At 40.5% G+C, this 14,896-nt stretch overlaps 1 protein-coding gene across 8 annotated transcripts in view; it reads left to right on the forward strand.

Moving 5' to 3' along the window:
- Positions 1-14,896, forward strand: part of LOC137124253 (endonuclease V-like) — a 66,251-nt gene that overhangs the window by 34,388 nt on the left and 16,967 nt on the right. The window contains exon 9 of one of the 8 annotated variants that reach the window (XM_067499052.1): positions 4,110-4,965. The exons of the other annotated variants lie outside the window; for them this stretch is intronic. The gene's annotated coding sequence lies outside the window, so the exon portion shown is untranslated. Of the gene's footprint in view, positions 1-4,109; positions 4,966-14,896 lie in introns of those variants that run through there. 8 annotated transcript variants of the gene reach the window in all.

Raw genomic sequence — 14,896 nt, forward strand, 5'->3', positions numbered from 1 at the left:
TCAATTGAAGTTTCAATTATCGAGGTAATTCCCATCAACTTTGTGCTGTTAGACATTAAGATAATAAAATACAATATCCCTTACTGCCCTTTTCAAAAACATTTCTAAAATGTCATGAAAAATGTTTTGGAAGCAGTTGGCACAAGGTTGGACCGATGAGCTCTGTTGGGAGCAGCTGCTCTCATTAAAAAGTGATAGTGGTACAAGGACACGGGTTGTTGCTGGAGGTAGTTTTCAGCAGTCAGTGTTTCACCCACCTCTGCTCCGATCCTCCATCTTAGAAACACCAGTTCCGCTGTATTTTACTGACTGTCTGGCTGACATTTTTCAAACACCATCACCCCATTTCACCTCACTTTGTCAGAATAATCTAAAGGATAACACAACTGATTTTGGATATTTTTCTTACTGTCATAGATGGTGTGTGTACATTGTCACTGGTCACATCTCTGACGGCCATTAAAGTAAGGCAGAGAGATATGAATGATATACAAACATATTGGGAAAGAAAATTGAAACAGTAAGAAAATCAGACTTCATTTATAGTAAATATCAGCCTATCACATCCTACGAATAAATGTTTTTCTAACCAATAATCCAGCAGTCTTTAAAAAATGGACAATATGTCAACCAAATGCATGACATTACTGTTTTGGGAAAGCAAGTGAGTCATGCAGCTAAAGCCGAAGGAGATAAAACAGCCAAACCAACATGTGTTGTGGTGGTTCCTGGTGGTCCAGCATGCAACAGACTGGTGCTGTGCATTGCAAACTCTGCCCCAAACATGTGTTAAGTGTGTGTTTACGTGCATTTAAATCGCAGCTGCAGTTGTCTTCCTCCAGTAGCTAATTTCCTAACGGCCATGTAAAGCATTTATGTGGTTACTGTGATTGAGATGGCTGATTAGAGAAACCTGATTTCCCCAGGTAGAGATTTCTGGAGATGTCTGCTTGTACTTAAAATAAACCTGCTGAAAGTCATCGATCTGCTCCAACTCAGACACACAGTAAAACAAGAGACAAACATTAGGAAGCAGCTAGTTGTGTCCCAAAACAGTAAAAAATCTGCGACCCACGATTCCAAAATGTACAGAGTCCTGTTAATTCTTAATACAATATCTCAAAGTTCACTATATCATCATGTGAGTGTGTCCTGAAGGACTGTAGTGTGTATGGCTCAGTGACTTGGCTGAGACTGACCCAGACTTTGGAGTGAACAGTCCTGATGCCAGCTCTGCTTCAAAGGGACAGTAAATAAAACATGTTAAGGTGACTCAGGGGCACAAAGCTTTAATGATATTTTTTGTCTGTGTTTGTCTCTAGCTCTGTTTTTGGTCTAAGCTCTTCCTCTCTCTATATATATATACACAGTGTTTCTGTTGCATCTTTTAATATCAACTCAACACATTTTACTCCTGTGGATTAACAATTTTACTATAGCTTAATGTATTTTCCTCTCTAATGGTCTGTGGTAGCCATAAGTATCATAGATGGAGCAAAAAAAAACTACTGTAAATTGCTGCATTGCGCATGTACGGATCATGTAGTGACAAGCAGTCAGCCATCTTTATTTAGTCTCTACGCTAAACCTCGATGTTTTGTGCCTCGCCTTACCAAACTGCTGCACCGAATAAATCGTTAATTTACTTAATTTAATTATGTCAAGTGGTTGCAAACAACACATTTATCTAAACCCAGATATATTTTTTTAAGTTGTCTGTACTTTTTTAAAGTCATTTCAAATAAATTATACTTTAAATTCTTTAGTAAATTATTTTGATTAAATGTATTATGTAATCTGGATTGCTAAAATTAAGTTTAATCTGATTTCAGTGGATTCAGTAAATGTAAACCAAACAATATGTTTAAAAACTCTGATTTTATTTAGACTTATCAACGTAGCAGTAACATCTCTGTCAAAATGCTGTCAGGATCACTAACTTCACTTCCCCCTTCAGGCTTTTATTTTGCAGTCACTTCCTGTTCGTGGTCCCTTTATGTTCACTCCGCTTCACTAATCACCTAATCACCTTTAGAGACAGAACACCAACACCTTCTCCCTATTTCTCTTTCAACATGCACATTTGGAAAAGCTCAGTAAGAACAATAAACAAACAAAACCATAATCTGCATAATTCATGATAAAAACAAATGTACCAAAGTCAAGTTCAGTGCATAGATGACTTCTAGCAAAAGCGCTCGCCCTCAGGCTGATCCAGTGTTGTCCAGAACGATCCTCCAATGAAAATGCCAGTAATCATCCAGTTCAGTTTGTCCAATTCCTCCACAGTCCTTGTTACTGGCACATATGCCCATGTTGGCCTTTTTACGTCTCCCCAGACGGGGAGAGCTTCTGCTTATTTTAACAGTACAGAAGAAACCATCTTTTTATTTAGTTTTATACTTGGGTAATCATCTTTCACATATCAAAGTCCATCTATTATTTGTAAGCACGAGTCGCAGGGTGGCTGCAGCCTATCCCAGCTGTCATTGGGTGATTGGTGGGGTACACCCTGCACAGGTCACCAGTCTATCTCAGCCAGTTCATCCTAACCACTCTAAAATCTTATGCAATTTGGCACAACAGTTTTAACTGACCACACTGGTACAACCACAATTCCCCAAAAAGTTGGGGAAAATGTGAAAGCGTAAATAAAAACAAAATGCAATATTTGCAAATCTCATCAACCCAGGTCAGTAACATGACTGGGTATAAAAGGAGCATTTCAGAGAGGCAAAGCCTCTGCAATGTAAAGATGACCAGAGGTTCACCAGTCTTTGACAAACTGTGCTAAAAAGTTGCAAATTCAGATATTGCAAAGACTTTGAAGATCCCACTATTTACAGTATATAATATCATAGGATTCAGAGAATCAGATGAAATCAGGTCTGTGCACAAGGGACAAGGCCGGAGGTCAAAACTGGATGCATGTGATCTTTTGGCCCTGCAGCACTGCAAAGCCTGCATAGCTCTGTCCTCACCTGCTCTGCTGAGATGGTCATTGCTGCAGAGACAGAAGTGGTGTTCAGGTTATGAAGGGGCGAGACGTGGCTACCTGTGATGAAGCTCCTTGGGGGGTGGATATGAGGCACATCAAATCTATTGAAAAAGCTGTTAAAATCATTAACTCTATCCACTCTGTCCTCGGTCCTCTGGCTGCATGTCTTATATCCATTGCTGCTTTTCATGCCACTCCAGACTGCTCTGGTATCCTTTTGTTGGAGCCTCTGTTCCAGTTTCCTCCTGTAAGGCTCCTTCTCCTCTTGGATCTTTGATCACTGAAAACCGTCTCTGGACCTCCCTCACTGCTTCCCTGTCACCTGACCTGATCGCTGCCTTCTTCTCATTCACGATTATTTTATTGTCTTTGGTGACCCATGGCTTGTGGTTTGGGAAGCAGAGGACAGTCTGGTTTGGTACACAGACGCCAACATAGAAGTTGATGTAATCTTTAATGCCAGTCGATCATTGTCCTCACCATGTGTGTGTTTTCCAATCCACGACCTCAAAACATCCCTGCAGGGCATGTGTGGCCTCCTCAGACCTTCTTTACACTGTTTTGGTGGTGGGGGCTGCATTTGAACCAGGGGCTTGCACAGGTAGGAGGTGGATCAGGTTGTGGTCAGACCTGCCCAGGGCAGAAGGGCAGATTAGCTGTCGGCCTCTTAACATTTGAGTACATCAGGTCCAGTGACTTCTCCCGACTGGTGTGACAATCCACATACTGGGTGAAGTTGGGGGGGGGGTCTTGGAGAGGGTTGCATGATTAAAGTAACCAGAGATCATATTGGGGGCGTCAGTATGTCGACTCTGGCTCCAACCAAGTTTAAGACGTCACAAACACCGTCTGGGGACAAACAGATGCTAACAGTTTGATGTCCGGGCAACAGACTCTTTCTTTCACAGTAACATGATCAGTATGACACCACCTGTTGTTGATGTAAACTACTAGGCCATTAATCTACACTTTTGAAACATATGTTACTTCCTCACCAGTGCAGTCAACTGGTCCACCTTTCTCTCCAGAGACCTCACATTAGTGCCCCTAATCAGAGGTGGGAGATGCGATTTGAATCTTCTCTTCTCTCCACCCCTCCGCTTTTTACCAGCTCCGTGACGATTCGCTGTTTTCCTCCTCATTTCATCCAGGATGTTTAAAGTCCAAACGAAACTTAAATCCACAGTTCCTGTCTGCTGCAGCCTAATCAACTGTTCTCGACTGCAAACAAAGGAGTTGGCTCCAGCTCCATACAGCTGTTGTATGACTTCGATGATAAGAACTCATCCACACGTCTCTTTCAGGGAAGACTTTACATATTTCAGCAAGACAATGCCAAACCACATAATGCATCCATCACAACAGCATGGCTTTGCAGGAGAAGAGTCTGGGTGCTGAACTGGCCTGCCTGCAGTCCAGACTTTTTACCAATAGAAAACATATGGGGCATCATAAAACTAAAAATCTGACAACTAAGGCCCAGGACTGTTGGGCAGCTATAGAATCCTGCATCAGACAAGAATTGAACAACATTCAATTCTTACATGAAATTCTAGAAACTGGTCTCCTCACTTCCCAGATGTTTACAGACAGATGTTAAAAGAAGAGTGGATGCTACACAATGGTAAACATGACCCTGTTCCAACTTTTTTGAGATGTGTTGCTACCATCAAATTCAAAACGAGCTAATATTTTCCATGACATGGTAAAATGTCTCAGTTTCAACATCTGATTGGTGTTTATGTTCTATTGTGAATAAAATATTGGTTGATGAGATTTGCAAATAATTGCATTCAGTTTTCTTTTATGGTTAACATATCTTCCCAACTGTTATTTCAGTGTTGACATTGATGGTAGGCTGTGTAAAAGCATTCCAATGATTAAAACATTCCTATATATGTAAATACCTTGAAAAGTTGTTGTCCACACATGCATATAAAAATAAAACAGATCAGATTAATAAATTAAAATGAAATTGTTTTTACTTGCTGTTCTAAAAATGCTAATAGAAAACCATAGACACATATTTACGCATCTCTTACAAAACCATGCAGATGTTTAGTGAGCTTCTGTCCAGAGTAACTGTACTGCAAAGTTGTTGTTGTTATTATGCATGTTTAGGTGTTAAGAGTAAAAAAAAAAAAAGACACCTGCACCTCCTATTTCAAAAGTAGGTCAACTGAGCTAAATAGACTTTGATTGGATGGTTGGAGGACTTCTCTGACTTTGCTTCTTGTAATACAATATCATTTTAGTATGTATGTATGTATGTATGTATGTATTTATTTATTTAATATTATTTGGCTTTTAGTCTTGCGTTTCCACAACCAAAATTATTTAAAGCAGCACTTATCCATACATTTGTAAATCAAAAATGGCTGTAATAATCATACAAGGTGTCCCTCATAGCGATGAACAACAATCACCCAAATTTGCGTTTTCCCTTATATTGACAATGTGTTTTACGGTGTTTCAGCTTTTTATTTTGGTTGTGTGCTCCAGTTTTGCCTTTTTAGTTCAGCCTCACTACTATCATCAACCTCCGTTTCAGTAAGTTCTGATAAACCTGCTGTACCTGCCCTACCGGCTAGCTAGTGAGCATATGAACACAACTATTTTAAGTCCTTTTACTGATGGTCAGCAGTGGCAGTTCTTTGATGCTCCTGTGTATAAAATCATTGGAAAGATATGCGGTTCGATATTTCTGACAGTGCTCAATCAATCAGTTTCATTTGCCTCATTCAGCAGACTGCACAACTGTCAGACAGCTCAGCTTGTAGTTAGAATAGCACTTTCCTTTTTCCATAAAGGCCTGTTTACTGTAAAAGCTGGTGTTCCCGTAGAGCATTACTGCTGTTTGTTCCATAGTTGTTTTTTTTATCACAATTTGTCTTTTCCTCTCTCTCTGCTACTGTGCATGGAAGTGACAGAACAGAATCAAAATCAGTCAAAATCAAAGCTGGAGCTGGTATAAAAGCCTTTTTCTTTTGTTTCCTCTTTATGTTTGGCCTTGTTGCACCATTTTTACTTATTGTTAGTGCATTTTTTCCACTTTCTTTGGCTCAGCTTCATAAAAGTTTATTTGTGCTTTGTATACATTCAGCTGTCTCTAATCTGTCCTGTGTGAGTCCTCCCTTTATCTGGCAGTGAGATGAAATCACTGGCACAGCAAGGAGTTATGTTGAAGTATTAACAGATGGAGTCATTAGTAATTTTGATCCAGTGAAGAAAAACTTTGAGCCAAGAGTTTCCTGCTTTTTCTTTGTAATCAGTATTTTCCGTCCTTTTTGTGTGTGTTTTAAGCTGCATTTCATCACTTGACACACCATCACTTTGATGCATCTGTCCCTCTTTGCATTCCTCCCAGTGGTTTCACAGTGTGCCCGAGACTATATGAGTTTGTGCATTGAAATGGAGCATTGGAGGAGGACATGATGGACTGTTAGGGAAGCAGATAAATTGTGCAAAGGTCAGACTGTGTAAAAGTGGCTGGTGGCTAGGAAAGACCCTTCCCTCTCTCCTGTCTTGCTTCTTCTTTTCATCCATCCTCCCTCATGTCTGTCTGGGGCAGCATAGAAGAAACTGCATCCATATCATCCATTTTGGCTTCACACACAAAAGTCCGAAGAGTGGCGCTCTGTGCTGCCTCACCTCCCTCTGTCACAACGGTGCAACTTGCAGCTCAAGTGTTTATAAATTGCCACCACCTGCCTCATTTTTCACCGCTGCCTCCTCGTCAAATGCAGTGATACAAAACCCCCGTGCACTCCTCAGCGATAACAAGAACAATTGCTGAGCTTCAGGAATAAGAGATATGAAGGCAACGAAATGGGCACAGGACCAGTAGCAAACATGACTTTATTTAGCCTTTGACTAACGGTAGTTTAACAATGACGAGAAATGACCGTGTTGACGAACAAGTTATATTTTAGTTGAATAGAGTTAAAGCATATATTCTAAGTACTTTCTTAAACAGCACATCAGATACTTTTATAGCTTGTGTAGGATTCAAGGATTCAAATCTTGAAGTCACTGTGAAACTGAGATTAAAAAGGTGGAAAGCAGGAGTGTTGTAAATCCTTTTGCTGCTCCACAGCTGTTGGTTTTAACATTGCCACTGCATTAGGATGTTCACCCACAAAGATTTACAGTAGTTACCCACTAACACCTCATTGTAACGATACAGTCATTTCCAGCAACCGTGTGGCTGTAAATCACACACAGAGGCATTTGTGGAGGTGTTGAGTCACACCATAGATTCATGCAGCATGCTGTCGTGTTCGGAGGATTTAAGGTAGAAGGCTATAAAGACTCAGAGGTTTGAAAAGACACATAGAAGAGCTAATAAGTTCAGTTCATTTGTCTTTTCGTTCCCACCACTCTTTGACCTTTTCCCGTGGCTTCTACCTCTCCGGCTACATTATCTCAATGTGAGGTAGTCATAGTTCTGATGCACGATTCATAGCCTGGGGGTTTTACACATGCAAATTAATGGTTGGAAAGATCGTGTTTGTATGTTTTTATTAAAAGGGTAAATGTATAATACACGACTCAGATCTACATTATGTTCAGATTGTGCTCCTGTCTCCTGAAAACCACACACACACACGTTTAGATCTGATATCCTGCTATTTAGCAGATGATCCAAAAGGCAGCAGCTCGCCTCATTTTTAATCAGCCAAAAAAGACCCATGTCACACCACTCCTCAGATCTCTAACACTGGCTTCCTGTAGCTGCTCGCATCAGGTTCAAAGCTCTGTCGCTTGCTCACAGGGTGGTTAACTCGACAGCTCCCGTCTGGTGGTCCCGGCACCGCACAGAAGACACCAAGCAAAACTTTTTAGCGCAATGATCCCACGATGGTGGAACAAGCTACCAAACTCTGCACGCTCAGCTGACTCTCTCCCAATATTCAAAAAACTGCTGAAAACAGAACTCTTCCACATCTTCCTATGCACTTAAATCTCTTTAAAAGTAAAAAATTAAAAAAAATAAAAATCCTTTCTGCTCTTTCTCGCACTTGCATCTCGCGAACTGTGAACACTTTTCTGATAGGACTTTGCTTTGATGTTTTCTCCTCGACTTAGATTTTTGCTGCCTTGTACCTCACTTGTAAGTCGCTTTGGATAAAAGCATCTGCTAAAGGACTAAATGTGAATGTAAATATCAGAAATAAAAAGATTACTTATTATATTATTATTATCGGATGTGACATTAGGGCAAAGTGTTTTTAACCTTTTAATCTCCAGCCACTGAGGTTGCCCATGCCAAAGCCAGTCCCAACCATGGTAAAAATTGGGAAGGATGCATCAGGAAGGACATCAGGCATTAAAACCTGTGCAGACCACAGGATCCGCTGTGCTGACCCTGAGCTTATGGCATAAGTTGAAAGAGAAATTCATAATAATACATCTGAAAAACAATTTTTAAAATGCAATTATTTTGAAAATCTTTGTACTTTTCACTGTATAAAGTCAAATAATTCTTCAAAGTCTGAGGGAATTTGAAACCCTGTAAAGGTCTAATGTACATTTATATCCATTCAACAAAATGTTGGACAAACTGGACGAACCTTCAAAGTAAGCTTGCAGGATAAAGTTTCTAAAGGTGTCTTCAGGTCCCTGCGCCACACAACAAAAGATCCCAAGCAAAAGAGCTTTAGCTTATTGGTCCCATGATGGTGAAACAAACTCCCAAACTCAGGAGCTTCACTCACAATATTCAAATAACACTTTGCTTTAAGGTCTTTTTTCTGACTTTTATATTTTTTCCTACTTTCAACTTCCCTTGTAATTCACTTTCGATAAAGCATCTGCCAAATGACACCAAGCAAATGTGATTTTAGCACTGTTCGAACACTGTTCAAGCCTGAGAGTACAAGACAGTAAATGAAAAGATATCTCAAATATTTTGCTGATTTGAATTTGACCACAGCCGTTTAAAACTGTGTACTCCAGTGTACAAAACTCAATCACTCAAGATGGATGTATCTGTTATTTCATAGTCTGTGTACCTTCCACGCTGACATTCAAGTCAGTCTAGTCAGAAGAATCAGCTCAATTAAAATGTAAATCAACATCAGTGTGAAAGGAAATATGCATATTAAAAAAAATGCAAACCTGTTCATGCAAACAGCAGCACATCAGCTGAGTGTCTTTTCTGTGTTTTTGCATTTGTTCATTCTAAAACTGACAAAAAAAAGTGCCCCTGTGGCATTGTATCGTATCTGCACCTTTGTCAGCAGCCTCTGGTTCTGTTGTGACATCCTGACGTGTGTGACTGATAGATGAGTGTGCCGGGATCACCTGGCACTTGAGTTATAATGACAGGTGAGCGGCTGCAGCGTCAGACAAATGGCCTTGTTTATCCCTGATAGGAGCCCTGGCACAGAGCTCAACTACATGCACACCCTACACAAGCCGTCTAGATGTCTTTCCGCTCTTCCACAAGCTCAAACTTCTCACATGCCCTTGCTGTAAACCAGAAAATCGATGGGGCTTTTTTTTTCCCTGAGGTTTCTAAAGACAAATCAATTGAGGCCGATCCATTGTAATAAAGACACATCTTTCCTTAGATGAGGCAGAGGAGATGCTGTGAGCGTTTGTTATTAGATTTTTCAGCAAGGGGAAGAGAGGCTCAGCAGACAGGGCCAGGGCTTTTGTTTTTATTGAGTGGCTGTTCTGTGAAGTCCGCTCCTGCTTAGTCACTCCATTGTCACTGGCATCGGGCCGCTACGTTGCTCTTGTAAGGTGCTTCAGTCAGCAGCGAAGCTTAGCTTTGTCAGGAGTGGGATTAATGCTCTCAGAAGCTTTTTCCCACTGACTGGAGACTTTAAATATTAAAATAATTCCCACCTTAGCTTTGTTGTGTAATACTGAACTGTGTGTTAAAAAGATGTCGGCAGAATCCCTGTCGAGAACTTTACTGCCTTGTTGTTCGGTGATTGTGCTGCTTAACAAAAACATGCAGTTTGAGTCCAAATGCTCGATACTTTGGTCCCTACCAAAAGGGTAGGAAAGCATGCTGAGGGCTGCCAGGCCACTGGTAACCGTCCTGTAGAGGTTAGGAAAAGATTGTGGTTTCTGTTAGAAGAGAAAGGGAACATTCATGGATTTATTGGACTACAGTTACCATTGTCTTTAACAAAGTACATTCTTGCCTACTTGTGTTTTTTTTGTTGTTTTTTTTTTGTATTTCAAAAACTAATAATAATAAGAATTTCTGAATTTCAAAAACTGTTTATTATAAAAATTTTACGTTACTGTATGTGAAATAGTCTCTGTACACATTTATACAACTGTTGTCAGGATAACTCCAACGACAAAACATATTGGTTTACTCCAATATTAAATTTTAATAAACGGGTTTTTGATCTGCAGAACTGATTGCAACTAAAATCTAATGAGCTATTCTTGAGTCCTAGTACATTCATGTGCCAAATTGGAAGAAAGTTACTTAACTGTAACTGAAATTCCTTAGTCAAATTGGTTTTGTAAATTTAACCTTTTCTGTTTTGCTCAATTGCTCCATCCACACCAGAGACCTGATCTAGTTTCTATATAGTTTTTGTTTAGGAGTAACATTTTAATATGACTTTTAAAAAATTATAATCTTTCCTGTTATAACACTGTTTTAGCTACCTCAGTTGTCAGCTTGGCTGTCAATTGAGGTGTGATTATAATGTTCTATTCCATTTAAATGTATGCAGTGTATTCATTTTTTATTGCACTTTATTTTTTAAATATGATCTGAAAATAAAATAGGGGCGGCTATAGCTCAGTTGGTAAAGGCAGTTGCTTACGGACCACAGGGTGAGTGGTTCGATCCCCGGCCCTGGCTATATGTCGAAGTGTCCCTGGGCAAGACCCTGAACCCCTAACAGCCCATTCCCCCTCCCCAGCTGTGCAGTGCCGGTCCAAGCCCGCTAGAAATTGGGGAGGGTTGCGTCAGGAAGGGCATCCGGCGTTAAAAAAAAAAAAAAAACTGTGCCAAATCAACATGCGGACAATGATTCGCTGTGGCGACCCCGAACTCACGGGATAAGCCGAAAGGAGAGTAGTAGTAGATCTGAAAATAAAATATATATACATGCTCCTGCCCTAACTAAGTAACGTTCAAACACATTACTTTTTACTTTTATTTGAGTACACTTTTACTCAGGTGGTCTCATTACTTTTATTTAAATGTCACCACAGTGTGACAGTACTGTTACACCATCAGTAGTTGAAAACTTGAAATAAACAGATTATTCACACTTGTTCCATCAGGAAGGGCTTTGGCTCCTTCGAATCCCTGTTTAGTCATTCACATAAGTGGTAATCCTGGGATTGTGGGGAACAAAACCTGCAATAATTTGGTATGTTCAGATATTTGTGGGAGTGTCTTTTTGTGTTTTTGTAGCTGATTTCACTTGGCTGATGTTGATAAATATTAACAATCCTACTTAGAGCATTAGATTGTACAGAGATTGTACATCGGCCCTGAGCACATCAGAGCAATGTTCACTGAAGGAACTGTTTAAAACGTCTTGTGTTTTACCTTTATGACAATCCCCTATGGGGACTGCTGACATACAGTGTTATCTGTTTGTATCAGGTTATTAAACTGAGAAATTATAACACTGTAAAAGTAGAATTCATGACAGAGCTGATTTATTGGAGTGCATTAGATTGTACAGGTGTACCTAATAAAGTGGTCACTGAGTGTAGGTCTATGTTTGTTTTCTTTAAAAAACGTAGTTTGTTTTAATAAAGGCTATTTCCCACTGACCTTGAGCCTTCATTGGCTAACGTTAAACATCCCAGAACATAAAGATGAGGCCATGGTTTGTGGTTTGCATAGCCATGATTGTTCAGATGATTAAACAACGAGAGATTACAACTGGAAGGTTTAACTCTGGTAAAAGTTAATGTTGTCATGGTGAATTTTAGGTATGTGGACGAAACCATGTTAAATCCTATAAGGTTTTGGTTTCTAACACAAAGACTCGTAGGGGATATGTCTTTGAACACAGGATTCAAACAGTAATGACCTGTCTGAATTCAAAAATTGTTGTCAACCAGTGGTATTTACTGTATTTGTTCCAGTATGTTGACGTCACATATACGCAGATTATACTATTTTAAAGCGTAGAAGATCAAAAAAATTGATTCTAGTTGAGGGATTTCCTAGTGTTCCTCACTGGAGTCATGTTGCAAAATAAGAAAATATAGAAAATATATTTGAACTTTAAATCTGATTAATGTGAACATGAAATGAATGAACTCGCTGTCCTGTTGCTATAATTTAGCTAAAACTCCCACACTGTACACTGTCTCTCTCTACTCACACAACCAACCAACACTCCTTATAACCCATGAAGAAATAACGGATGCAGCTCACAGTTTCAAGCCCCTGAAATAATCATATGCTGATCTGCAGCATCAACCTCTCATCTCAGCCGTGACATCCCATCAGTGACTCCAGTGTCATTATCCCTCTAACACACATGTGCTTATCCTCTCGCGTTTCACGCCGATCCCCAGAGACACTCTCTGCATGCTTGTGTTTGCAATATGCACACATGCCTCCGCTCACTCACACACATCATTACTCAGTATAAAGAATCTCGGGCCCCTGGGTGCTTTCGCTGCCTCATATCTCTGGCCATTCTGTTGCAGCGTGAGTGGTGGAGGCTTGGAACCCACAAATTTCTAAAATATACTACATCCAGTTTTGTGCAACAGACCCACTGGTGCTCATTTGCATCTGAGTGATATTGCGTTTTACTACAGGCGAGACAAGAGTGTGATTTGTTGGTGAGACAAGCGAAACAATGATGTCATTTGACTTCAAATGTCATACAAATGTGTGTTTTTGTCTCGGTGTATTCAAACATCTGCTGCGTACATAAATTTATGAATGACACTGTGACATGATGACGCATAGTTACAGGACAAACACTACTGTAGGCAGTTTTAAATCTTGGCTCCTGAGGAATCAGTGGTGCAGATTGTTAGCTCCACAGATTGTACTGTTCGTTATGTCAATTCTCTTCACTGGCAGGATGTAACAGAGGGCCCCTTCATCTCTTTTCCTCCTCCTCATCCCACCCTTTAATGTCAAGGCTCAGCTGCTTTATAAGGCCTGTGCTTTAATAAAAGACAGGCAGCTTCAGACATCCTGTTTTTCTAGTCTACCTCTTTTTTTTTTGGCAGCTTTTTCCGTCCTGCTCTGCCTTTCTCCATCTCGGGACATCCCTTTTCCCTCTTTCCATTTTCCAATCTATCTTTACTTGAGCCTAGCCTCACACTTCACACTTTTTTTGGTGTGTGTGTGTTTGTCTGCCTTCGCCCCCTCTCTCTAACCCTGCCTCCTCTCCGTCTCCTTCTTACTCTGGTGCACAGCTGTCAGCCATGGCAGTGAATCGAATCGTACTGGCCCAATCAGAATTCAGCTTGAAGGGGGCATCTCTTCAAAGCGATTGCCGGCTGTTAGAAAGCAGCTGCTTTGGAGCAGAAACCAGAGGGAGACAGAAGGATGACAACAAGAGAGACTGAACTTCTTCCCTGATTTATCTGTGCTTGGCATTCCTGATTGGTAAGGATGCTGTAGGTGGGATTAAATGGGAGGTTCAGGCACGTGAGTGTGTGGGCTGGGTATGAGGTTGGTGGATGTCATTTAAAAAATGGCCCAGAATGGCCAATGAGAGTTGATGAGAGTTGCACAATACCCAGCAAAGATTCAGACAAAGGTTCAAATACTATAAACCTCCTGGAACATCCAGAATATTTTACACAAATGTGCTGCAGTATAACCCTCCCAGTGTCTGTCAATCATCACAATAGCAGACTGTTCATTTTCACTTCTAGTCCGCTGGTGGAAAAGAGTAATATTTGATTTTTGCAAATGCTTTCTCTCAGGCAAAGAGCCAGTGGGCTTCAGCAACCAAGCTGTTGATGTTAACACTGCCAAAAAAAACAGTCTCTGGTTACTGCTGCTGACTCTGAGCTCAGGATGTTGGTATCATACACTTTACACTCTTTTCAGGTGTCATAAATCACTGACTTTGCCCCCTGTGCAAAGTAACGCTACTAGTTATGTCAAATCTGTTTAAAGTGTATCATTACTCAACAGTGTCTCAAAACAACAACCAAAAGTACAAAAAAATAAATACAATTGTGATAAATAAATAAAAGCCACATATACTGCAACATGACAGTGAGTATGAGCAGTGAAGATCACAAGTTATACTATATTTTAATAAAAATTCAAGTATGAGCCCAGAGACTTCCAGAGAATGAGCCGTGTTCTACAGGAACAGTGTTCCACAATTTGGAAATGCTCTAAAGCTAGCGTGAATATAGAAACTATTATGATGCCTCTGCACTGGTGACAGCGGTAGCCAGAGGCATTGTGTTTTCAGGTGGTCCGTTTGTCTCATTTTTATGAACACGGCATGTCAGGAATGTCTTGAGGAAATTTCTACAATTTGGCACAAACTTCTATCTGGCCTCAAGGATGAACTGATCAGATGCCGAGGGGCATAGTGACCTCACGTCTGTCTATACTTCCGATTTGAGCCAAGCATCCACCTGGCCTCAAAGTCACGATGACCTCACATCCATCCTGTGCTTCTGTCCCTTTCTTGTCAATGTCAGAGTACTGCCTTGAAGGATTTGTTTTTTTCCGATTCCGTTCCCTTTGCATCATCTTTCATCTGAATCTCAGAATCTCGGGATTGTAGACCCGGATGATGGAGTTCAGGTAGGAAGGTGCTATTCATTTGATCACTCTATTGGTAAGAATCACAGCTTTAAACCTGATGCAGGCAGCTGCTGGAAGTCAGAGCACAGATATGATCAGTGACAAGCCATGTGTCCTTGGACACTGTAAAAGATGGAACACTTCTTCTGCTA

This window comes from Channa argus, chromosome 3, assembly GCF_033026475.1.
Source record: "Channa argus isolate prfri chromosome 3, Channa argus male v1.0, whole genome shotgun sequence".
NCBI classification, from domain to species: domain Eukaryota; kingdom Metazoa; phylum Chordata; class Actinopteri; order Anabantiformes; family Channidae; genus Channa; species Channa argus.